This window comes from Dasypus novemcinctus, chromosome 3, assembly GCF_030445035.2.
Source record: "Dasypus novemcinctus isolate mDasNov1 chromosome 3, mDasNov1.1.hap2, whole genome shotgun sequence".
NCBI lineage: Eukaryota > Metazoa > Chordata > Mammalia > Cingulata > Dasypodidae > Dasypus > Dasypus novemcinctus.
The window spans coordinates 174,941,325-174,952,209 of NC_080675.1; positions in this window are offsets into that span (position 1 = coordinate 174,941,325).

Here is a 10,885-nt window from a genome sequence, read left to right on the forward strand (position 1 = left end):
GAGAGAAACGGGGACCTCAAGTTTATACTCAAGTTTCCAGCAAGGTCTTGCAGCCATTTTGTCTATCGGCCATGTTGTCTGCCCGCCATGTTGTCTGCCGGCCATGTTGTCTGCCCGCCATGGTGTCTGCCGGCCATGTTGTCTGCCCGCCATGGTGTCTGCTGGCCATGCTGTGGCTCGTCTTCTCCTCATTTCCCTGAATAACCTGCCTCAAAATAATGAAAAGTCAGTGACCAAAGAGAACATTTATTTAGGAAATAGACACATGTAAGATGTACATAACAAAAGTAAAAGTCCCAGATTTGGGAGCAGGGCACACCTGGCCCTAAGTACAATGCTGGACGTGGGCCTTTAGCCCTCTAAGTGCAGTGTTCACGTCTCTGAAAAGGGACCCACGGTACGTGCTTCAAAAGGCCCCAGGGAGGAGTGAAAGAAAATGTGGCAGAGTGCTGGGTTGTAGTGCTTGGCACGTAGTAAGAGTTCGATAAAAGGTGGCTTTTATTATTATTTTTATTATTCTTGCAGGTGATCAAAGAAATGCATAGTAAAGCAAGATTGACAGACATTTTACACCTATTGGATCCGCAGATATATCAACAACAACTATAATTCCCCATGCCAGGAAAGTGTGATAAAATCGGCCCATTCATAAATTGTAAACCAGTACAGCTCTTCGGAAAAAGCAATGTGGCAATACAGACATAGCAAGAGACCATTAAAATGGTCACAAACTTTAACCCAGGTCCTCACCTATTAATTTGTAGAATTCCAGGAAAGGGCACAAATGGAGCCGGCATACCAAATGCCTAAGTCGTTTAGAGTTGTAAATCAGGTTACATACTGTTAAATAGAGCATGCTTTAGCCTGCTCTTGACAAATAGACCCTCATAAACTCCAAGATGGCCAGGTTCAAATAAAACAATTCCTGGATTCCTGGGGTCCCATGTGGAAATGTGACAGCATGGGAAGAGCCTTCAAACCCATTCTTTCCTGCCCTCTGGGACTGTTTGACATCAGGGCATCTCATAGGAATGTGTGGGACCCCTGGGGCCAGTTTTCTAGAGGTCCCATCTCCCTAGAGAAGGTTTAACAAGTGTGTGTAGGGCGATGGGCTTTGAGTGGGCGTGTCCCCTGGCCTGGGACTTCCTCACTGTGGGGAGGGGACACAGCTGGACGAGGACCAGATCCAAGGGCAGGGCTGGTTTACTGCCCCCTGGGATCCATCCAAAGGAAATAACGCAGCAGAATAAACAAGCTTCAGGCACCAAGATAGTCATGGCTACATTACATATGATGTGAGAAAAAGCCACGGGGGCCCAACAGCTGCGACCTGTCAAGAACAGGCTGGTAAAGCAGGTCAGAAAAGGAGCATGCCGCCACCAACCCTGGCACAGCAGGGGATAAAGAACATGCAAACATCAGGTGCAGGCTGCCAGCTGCGTGGCTACCTGAGGCAGGTAGACGAGCTCCGCAGAAAGGAGAGCAGCGGCTTGGGGAAGGCGGATTGGGAGGGAGATCGCCCTGCCTCTGGGGGTCCCGGTGGGTGCCAGCTGACTGCTTGGATGGAGTTTTTTGCATGCTGTACCCATGACGGTTGGACATGGAACCGGCTACCCCCCAGCAGGTTAAAGCAACCTCCCTCTGCGCACAGGCTGGCCATCTCCTGGCCTCCCAGGGCTGGCCCTGCCTTCTCCACACACGCCCGTGGCCGTGCTCAGCGCCTGCTCTGACGGACGCGGAGGCTTCCCCTGGGTACCATACTCCCCTGAGCTCACTGAATCCTCGGGTGCCTTGCGGCTTGGAGACCCCGAGGAGCTGGTCCTCCAGCACAGCTGGGAAGCAGAGGCCGGCCCAGGCCCCTGTGCTGCCGTTGGGGCCCACTCAGTGGGAACTCAAAAGGCAAGGGCTCCCCTTTGCTCCCCCAAACTATCCCAATGTCCCATGGGGTCAGGGACACAAAGCCATGTTTCCATAGGTGTGGAGCGTGGGGGCACGGAGAAGTTCACAATTGCAGGTCTGGGCTCTCAGCAGTCCCGGTGATTCCGACAGGAAGACTGGCTGGATACTTAATTTCCACTTTGTAAGAATGAGAAGAAATGGGACCTGGGACTGGTAAAGAAGAGCCAGTTACAGCATGGAAGGGGGTGGAAGCACACTACAGCCCGGCGGCCACATCTGACCTGCTGCCGGACTTTTTTTTTTAAATGACTTTAAAAAAAAAATCTCTCTCCTTCCCCCCATCCCACCCCATTGTCTGCTCTTTGTGTCCATTTGCTGTGTGTTCTTCTGTGTCCACTTGCATTCCTGTCAGCAGCACTGGGAATCTGTATCTCTTTTTGTTGCGTCATCTTGCTGCATCAGCTCTCTGTGTGTGTGTGGCACCACTCCTGGGCAGGCTGTGTTTTTTTCATGCTGGGCGGCTCTCTTTGAGGGGTGCACTCCTTGTGCATGGGGCTCCCCTATGCGGGGGACACCACACCCCTGCGTGGCACAGCACTCCTTGCATTGCATGTGGGCCAGCTCACAACACGGGTCAGGAGGCCGTGGGTTTGAACCCTGGACCTCCCATGTGGTAGGCAGACGCTCTATCTGTTGAGCTACATCCACTTCCCTGCTGCCAGACTTTTTTAATGGTGGGGGAAAATGTGAAAATGAAGTGAAATTTGAATCTCATTGTCTATAAGTCAAGTTTTATTGGAACACAGCCACACTCATTTGTATATCTCTCTGTGGCTGCTTTTGACTACAGTGACGGAGTTGAGTAGTTGCCATGGAGACACTATAGTCCACAAAGCCAAAAATATTTATGATCTGGCCCTTTCCAGAAAAATTTAGCCAATACCTACATGGAAGAAGACTATTGGACTTACTATTTAGTAGTCATCAAACCAAGAGTTGTCAGTTTTTCAGCATCTTCTATACGTCAGCCTCTGAATTTTGTTACATACACAGATTACTTCGAGTCCTATAAAGTTCATGTTAGTGATTCCTTGAGCAGAGCCAGGCTGAAGACTTCAAGTTCGCATTCTTACCTTGCCACCAGTCTGGGGAAAGGGGCAAGGCCTCTTTGGAAATGTGACTCCTAACCAGAGCAGGAAACACTATGTTGTGCCCTCCTCAAGCCACCCTGTTACATAATTCAAAATGCCAAACTCTGAAATAAGTGAAAGCAAGTTCAACAGAGTTCTAGTTTCCTCCACGATAGCAAGACGCTAAAGTATCAGATTATTTTGCAAGAGCTTCGGGTGCCACCGCTTTGCTGTGCCCTCAGCACACGTGTGCTCTGTCTGCTGAGTGATTGATGCGAATAGTGACTAAAATGAATGGGCCTTGTTAAATCTGGGCACTCAGGGCAGTTTCAGGATGTGCAACTGCCCAGCCTGCCTGGCAGAGACAAGCCCCGTTAGTTTCCTCTTTTTTCCTCACCCAGGAAGGCACAGCACGTTTACCTGAAAGGCACAGGGCACCTGGCCCACGTGCTCATCTCCTTTGCCTCGAGTCTGTGCCTAAGACCCCATCACGATCGGAGAAGCATCGGGCAGCACCTGCGAAGGGGCAAGCTCCCCAGGCTGGTTCTTACCAGCTCCTCACCTGGTCCCCAGGAGAGCAGCTGGATTCAGGGCTTTTGGCCAACCCCACTTCTTTCTAGTCTGAATATTTTGGGCAACTGAAATGCTTGCTCTCAGACTCAGTTTCCCCACCTATAAATATAAACTCACGGCATTGGTCCTTTGATGTTACAGGGTGTTTAAAATGCTTTTAAATTGGTCTCCTCTGGTTGGTCAGGAATCTGTTTTTCCTCCCCAATTCTGCCTTCATTTCAAGCACCCAAGGAAACTTGAAGCATCTAATCAGAATGGGGGAGAGATGCACGGACAGCTGGGCCTGTGCAGGAAGCACATCCTGTCGCAATCAGGGAACCAGCCATTCCAACTCCCTTTCCCTCGTCAGTTTCCCCGTCTGCAAGGCCAGAAATGAGGAGACTAAACGTCCCTGGGTGGAAGGTGGTCAGAGGCTCACCCGGCACTACATCGCTAAAGAAATTACGGACGGGTTAACTGGTTAAACAACCCAGCTACCCTCAGACATCAACTCTCTGGGAACTCCCTGCTTCCTTCGCCGGCCGCCCTTGGCGTCCACGCTGGCCTGTGTCCCCCTCTCTGGCCAGTCCATCTCGGGGTCTGCTGCCAGATCTCCCCTCTCCCAGCCTCCATGTGTTGGCGTCCTTTGCGTTTTGCGTCTGCACCTCTTTTCTTTCAGTGCCTCCTTCCCATGTGATCGTCTAGTCAATGGCCTTAAACACCATCTACAGCTGCCAGCCCGGTGCTCATCCTCCAGCCCTGACCGCTGCCCCGTATGGGTGACGCACAACAAGGGGAATGAAGGAAGAAATGACAAGGGATAGGAGGACATTTTTATGCTTGTGTGTGTGTGTGCATGTGAGGCTTCTCCACATTAATAAAAAATAGAAACTAGGGAAGCGGATGTGGCTCGGGTGCCTGGGTTCCCGCCTACCACGTGGGAGGTCGCTGGTTCAGATGCCGGGGCCTCCTAAAGAAGCCGGCGCGCTGACGTGAAGCACAGGCACGGCAAGCTGACACAACAAAAGACACAAGAAGAGAAAACATAATGAGAGACACAGCAAAGCAGTGAGCAGAGGTTCCCAATGCCTCCTAAAGAAGACAGCGAGCTGATGCGACGGGCAGGCGCGGCAAGCTGACACAAAAAGATGACATAGCACGAGACATGCAGAGGAAAAAACATAGTGAGAAACGCAACAAAGCAGCGAGTGGAGGTGGCTCAAGCAATTAGGCACCTCCCTTCCACATCAGAGGTCCTGGGCTTGGTTCCCAGTGCCTACTAAAGAAATAAGGAAGAAGAACAGACACAGCAAGGGAAAAACAACAAGGGGGTGGGGAGAAATAAATTGAAAAAATAATTAAAAAATAATAGATAAACAATATCAAGAGGGAAAACATGTGCAGCAAATATGAAAGACAAAGAGCCACTAGTTCATAAAAAAAAATAGACAAGGAAAACATTACCACCAAGAATTAAATAGGCAAGAAACGGGATCAGAACATTCTCAGAAGAAAAGATACAATTAGTGCACAAACACTGCAAAGTTTTCAGTCCCACGAGTAAGCAAACAAATGCAAAATGAAGCAAGAAGGTACACACTGAATTATAAGATAAAGTTTAAAAACGTGTCAACGCTCTTGCCGACAAGGCGGTGTGAAGCAGATGCTCCTTTGTGCCGGGGCGTTGGTACGGTCCTGTTGGAAAGTGATTTGTAGCATTTGACCAAAGACTTATATTTGTGGGACTCTTCTGCTTGTCGAAAAGCAAACTTTTTAGAAGTCACCTACATAGGTTTAGTCATCCTTGGGAAATTCATTAGAATCCAGGATTTCCCACATTTTCCAAATGGTAAGAATCACTCGAGGTACTTGTTAAGCATGCAGATTGGGAGCTCCGTGACTGGGAAATTCTGGTTCAGTAGGTCTTAGGACGGTGCCCAGGCATCCATATTTTAAAAAGGCACTTCAGGCGATTCTTATTTTCAGACAAATTTGGAAAACACTGATAGGGGAAATATAATGAAACGCCACGGTGAGGCCATCAAAGCTGATGCTTACAAAGATAATGTAGCTACGGAAAAAGACAACATTTCAAGCACGAAGAATGTCAAATGAGATAACAGGCTGTAAAAGCCTGGAATGCATTTGTCCTGTTCCCTGAGTATTTATCGAGCACCTACTCTGCGCCAGGTGCTGGGGAGACAGAATTGAAGCAGAGGCCATCCTCCTCCTGGGGCTGAGAGTCTCGTGGGGAGACAAGCAGTATAATTAAGTAAATAGCAAACCAAAAGAATCCTGAACTTCTGTGTGATGATTATGTCTTTACCTCTCTCCCTTATTCGATCGAGAGCTCCTGGAGAACCAAAACTGCTAATTCAAGTGCCGGTAATTCTACAGCAGCTCAGGAAAGAACTGGTGTGGGGAGGAAGGAGTATGTTGCATGGATTTGCTAGGAGAATAAGAGCAAGAGGAGTAGGAAAAGAGCTATTAAAAGTCCAGAGCAGCTGCTTGCTTCTGCACAGTGGCACGGGAAAGATATCCTTGAGGGTAACCTGGGCGGGCAGTTGTGCCTCAGGTCCCCAGGGTGAGTGGCAGCCCTAGTCTGGGGAGATCTCCTGGGGCTCCAGAGGGACACTGCGGGCGGGAGGTCAGAGCCCCCGCCCAGAACCAGGCCCAGGCCCAGCCCAGGGTGGGCAGGGGGCTGTGTGGCTTGGCCGTCCATTCCAACTTGGAATTGCCTCCCAAGAAGCTTATCAGTACAGTCACAGAGAGACACGGATAGCATTAAAAATATAAGTTTATGGCACACGTTTGTGCTTGTGTGTCATGGCCGGACTGCACTGCCTTTGATGCGCTATGAACATTTAGAATAAACCCTATAATTATCTGGGAACCAGCATAATTATATTGCGTTATAATGGGTTTGATGTACACTTAATATATATGATAATTTTTGTAATTCTGATTGTCATTTCGTCCTTGCATCCAAAAATAGGCTGGAATCTTCAAACATGGGGAGCGGTTTGAGCCTCTCTTGACTCTGAGAGGCTCTTCTGGGGCAAGAATATTCCTTCAAAACCCAGAAGGGGTGGAGGTGTTTGTTTCCTTAGGGGAATCTGTCCAGTTCATCCTCTTCGACTTCCTGAGTTACACAAGCCCTTGGGGTTCTATCAAGGAGGGAGGTTGCTAAACTGGGGAGAACCATGGGCTCAGTCTCCTGGTGTCCCCCCAGGAGGCCTCCCCGGGGAGCAGCTTATAAGACGTTATAGAGCTGTGGACTTAGGGGAGCAGCCGCCCTTGGCCTCTCTAAGCTGTCTCGTTGCTCATCCCTAGCACTTCCCATTGGAGTCCTTGGAAGGGAGGCTTATTGGGGCAGGGTAGATGCTAAGACCTCTGGGCCACCTTGGGCCAAACTGGGCGCAGGGCCTGAGCCTGGCCTCTCCCTATCTGCAGCAGGGAAGATGCACCCGGTCATCTCCAGGGGCTTCTGCAGTCCCAGCATTCTCCCTAGATAAGGCCGGGAGAACTCTCCTGCCCAACGGCAAAGATGAAAATCGCACATTCCAGTGGAGGCCCTCCCATCTGTTTATGAGCTTCCAAGAATCCCACCGGCCCTTAGCACTCTGCCCAGCTTTCTTCCAAACTCTTATGCCCAATAATATATTTATAATGATCCTGAAGGATGAGTCCCTTGGAAAGAGCGGCATATGCCAGTGTTCTCACGGCAGAGCCGCTAAAGACGACTTTTGTTTGCACTTATTCACCACTGAAAGTGCTTTGCAAAATTAGGAAGTAAGAAAGCTGCAATTCTGCACGATTCTCAGCCCTCAGGACCGCCTGACCGTGTGTCCTCCACGCCAAGTCAGGACCATTCCTTGTCAAGTGGACTTCTAATGCAAACGTGTCTGCAGCTGCTGGGGTTGCTCATCTCATCGTGGAGTAAGAGAGAGAATCAGAAGTGCCATTGCTTAACGTATTTCTCCGACGGAGTAAGTTCTTTGCAACCCGTAGCCTTGTGTTTAATCAAACACGAAGCCAGCGCCTAGAAAGTTCTCTATAGATTTAGAATATGGAAACTCTAATCAAACAAAAAGGCCACTATTGGGATAGAACCCAGAGCAGGGTATGGGGCCTGCAAATTAAATACTAACTATGCCACTGACTCGCTGAGCGTGACCCCCGTCCCCACCAGAGCTGCCGTCACACCTCCACCTGCCTCTCCTGCAGGGGCAGGGGTAGGGCCACATGCTCACCCTCTGGACAAATCCCTGGGACTCACCGGCCAGGCAGGCAAGCCCCACTTGAACCACATGGGCAATGGGGGGCAAAGGGTGTTCCCCGAAAAAGAGGGTTCTGACGCTGGAAGAAGGAGCTATAGAGGCTGGCCAGGTAGGAAAAACCAACAGCTGTTCCCGCAGCCACAGCTACCACAGGGACTGAGAGCGAAGGAATCAGAAATGTTTAAGTCCCTCCTGAAAAGCCAGAGCCAGGGGTGAGCTGGTGCAGTGGAGACGCGTGCTTTAGACGTCGGTACCCACCCTGCAGAGGGGACAGTGGGTTGGCTAAGGTTTAACGGACCCCGGCTCCACCAATCAGCTTGTCATGGTGATTCAGAGACTCCGGAAGAGTCTGCCAGGTACTTGGATTGAGGAGTGCACGGAGGTAAGGGGCAGAGCACAGAAAAGTGGTCTGTGAGAGAATGAAGCAAAAATGCAGAGAACCCGGAGCCCCGCAGCCCCCATGAGACCGAGTTGGGGTGCACCCCTCTCCCTCCAGCCGCGTCCCCAGCTCCTGGAGTCCCCTGCTCCCTTCCACACGTTTCCCTGGTGTGCCTGTGTGTGTTACAAAGCTGGATTGAACAGTCCGTTTCTTCCTCCCCACAATTGAAACAGAGCACATGTAACAAATGTTTCACACCAATGCAAAGAGTTGGTGGAGGGGTGATGTACAAGACCCCTGTGTGAGCTTACGTATGTTTATTTTGTAAGTTCGCAATCTTTATTATACACTTATTGTTTGTGTGTTCATGTGTGAATGACATACTTCCATAAAAATTAAAAACAAAAAAACAAAAATAAAGCACAATAAAAACACATCGCCGCAGGAGGAAGGTTGTTTTCTCTTCTGACTCCTTAAGAATTCAGTCAAGTGTTTCTCAAGAGACCTCTGAACCAGTGTTTTGATTTTTATCATAATTTTTCACCAACTTTGGAGGGGGGCGGCAGGGAAGCTGGCGCGTGGACAGCTGGGCAGGCTGAGCTCGGGGATGGGCCCAGAGGCTCTGCGGGTGCTGGAGTCCCCACCGACGCGCTGGTGGGAGGGGGCGACCGCGCTCAGTGCAGCAGGGAAGGCTGGGCTTCCTTCTGCAGCCCCCGCCCCTGCTGAGCAGTGCTAGGACCCCTGCGGAGCTTCTGGGACACCCAGGCCACTCCGGTGCCTGCCGCACCTCTCGTTATGGGTAAGGTACAGTCCCGAAGAAGGGTCACATGCAACCAGTGGTTAGGGGCTGACTCGGATTCCAGGGCTCTGGGGAGCTGCTCAGCTCTCTTGTTGCAGACGCTTCAAATCTCTCTGCAGGGGGAAACGCTGCCCCTTCATCAGCATCTGCATGAGGGAAGATTTTTAAAACCAGGAAGAGAAGTCCCGCAAACTTATTTAAAAGGAAAAAGATACCTAGGGTTGACGGGACAAGTGACATGGATGGATCAAATTTCTGCCGTTTTCACTCATTGCTGTCAGAGCCAGATTCGAGGCCAGATCGTTATCTGTGCTTGACTTCGCTTAGCAAATGTTGCCAGAAGAGCGGGAGCCCGCACTTACTTTTTTGAAAGTACATGGTATTTTAGAAGCACCAGGGGAGTGTGCCATTTAAGGGAGCAGCGGCGTGAGGAGAGCTCTACTGAGGGGACTCCTGTTTTGGGGCTGTGGGTAACCTGTTCCCTCCGGGATCCCCTTCCACTGACAACCAAGTGAGTGAACAAACAGCCTCTGATGGAGAGGCTCTTAGGCAGGGGCTCACGTCACTGTCACCCGGGGAGCTGTAGCCTAGCGCACATGCCCAGGTCCCTCTTACCAAAGCAGGAGGGAAGAGGCAGGGGACGGCTGCTTGCGCTGGCAGAGCCCTCCAGGCGACTCCGCCGTGAGCTTCTGGTGAAGAACCACTGCCCACGGGTCTCATTTTAAAAGCTCTGGGTTTCTACATTCAGCGAAATCCATTGCTTTAAAAACGGGCTGTTTCTGGGGCAACCAGCTGGTTCATACCATGATGAGATTCTTCTCCCTGGAAAGAAAAAGCCAGAGGCTCGCCCCTGTAAAGTGGCATAAGACAATTCAAGGGCGCTGGGCTTTCCTCTGCAGCTGGGAGGGTAGGTTGCAGGGAGTTCAGTGACAACACTCAGGTAACAACCTTTTAATGCCCTTGACAGACATGCCAGATAAGGTAGTTATTACTGAGTTTTGTAATTAATTGAAAATGGGAAAAGTGATGCTTAAAAGATTTTTAAAAATCTACAATGAGCATTATTAATTTTACAATCAGGTAAAATATTTTAGTGAAAAATTCCCCAGCTATGTCACACAGCAGCTTAGCTTGTTCTGTTTGCATGACAAAAGGTGATGCGGTTGATTTTATTAGCGGGCACGGTTGGCAGGAATTTTACCTGCAAATCCCTTTCGCTGTGGTGTTCCCAGCCTCATCTCCTACTGCCCTGCACCTCGAGGTCTGAGTCCAGCCGCACTGAACCGGCCTGTCGTCTGCTTTGCACATGCAATTTCCTTTGCATGGGATATGGAATCCAACCCCCCCCCCCATTTTCTTTCCCGCTTCCTTCCCTTCAGCGTCCAGACTTCCGCTGGTCAGTTTATAAATCACCTTTCAAATCTCCATTCTCATGCCTCCTCGAAGGACAGCTCTGACACCATTTGAGAGACCCAGGGGCTCCCTCTTCTGTGACGCTGCTGAACTCTGCCGCGGTAGCCGCTTGTCGCTTGCGTCCTGACCGTGTGGCGTGTGCCTGCTCGCCCACCAGCGGCAGGTGTTGGCACTCACGGCTGCTTACGTGGAGCAGGTACTGTGCGAGCGCCGGGCCGACCTTAGCTCACCGCGTCATCACAGCGAACGCATGAGCGTTGACCCCCGCTGCCCAGCCGAGGAAACTGAGGCGCAAAGCTGCATCACCTGCCCGTCTCACGGCCAGTGCATGGCTTAGCTCTGCTACAGGTGTGCCCTGTTTCTAAGTTTGTGCCCTTCCCGGCTCCATGAGCCACCCGAGGACAGGGGCCATGTCTGTTCGTACCCAAGGAAT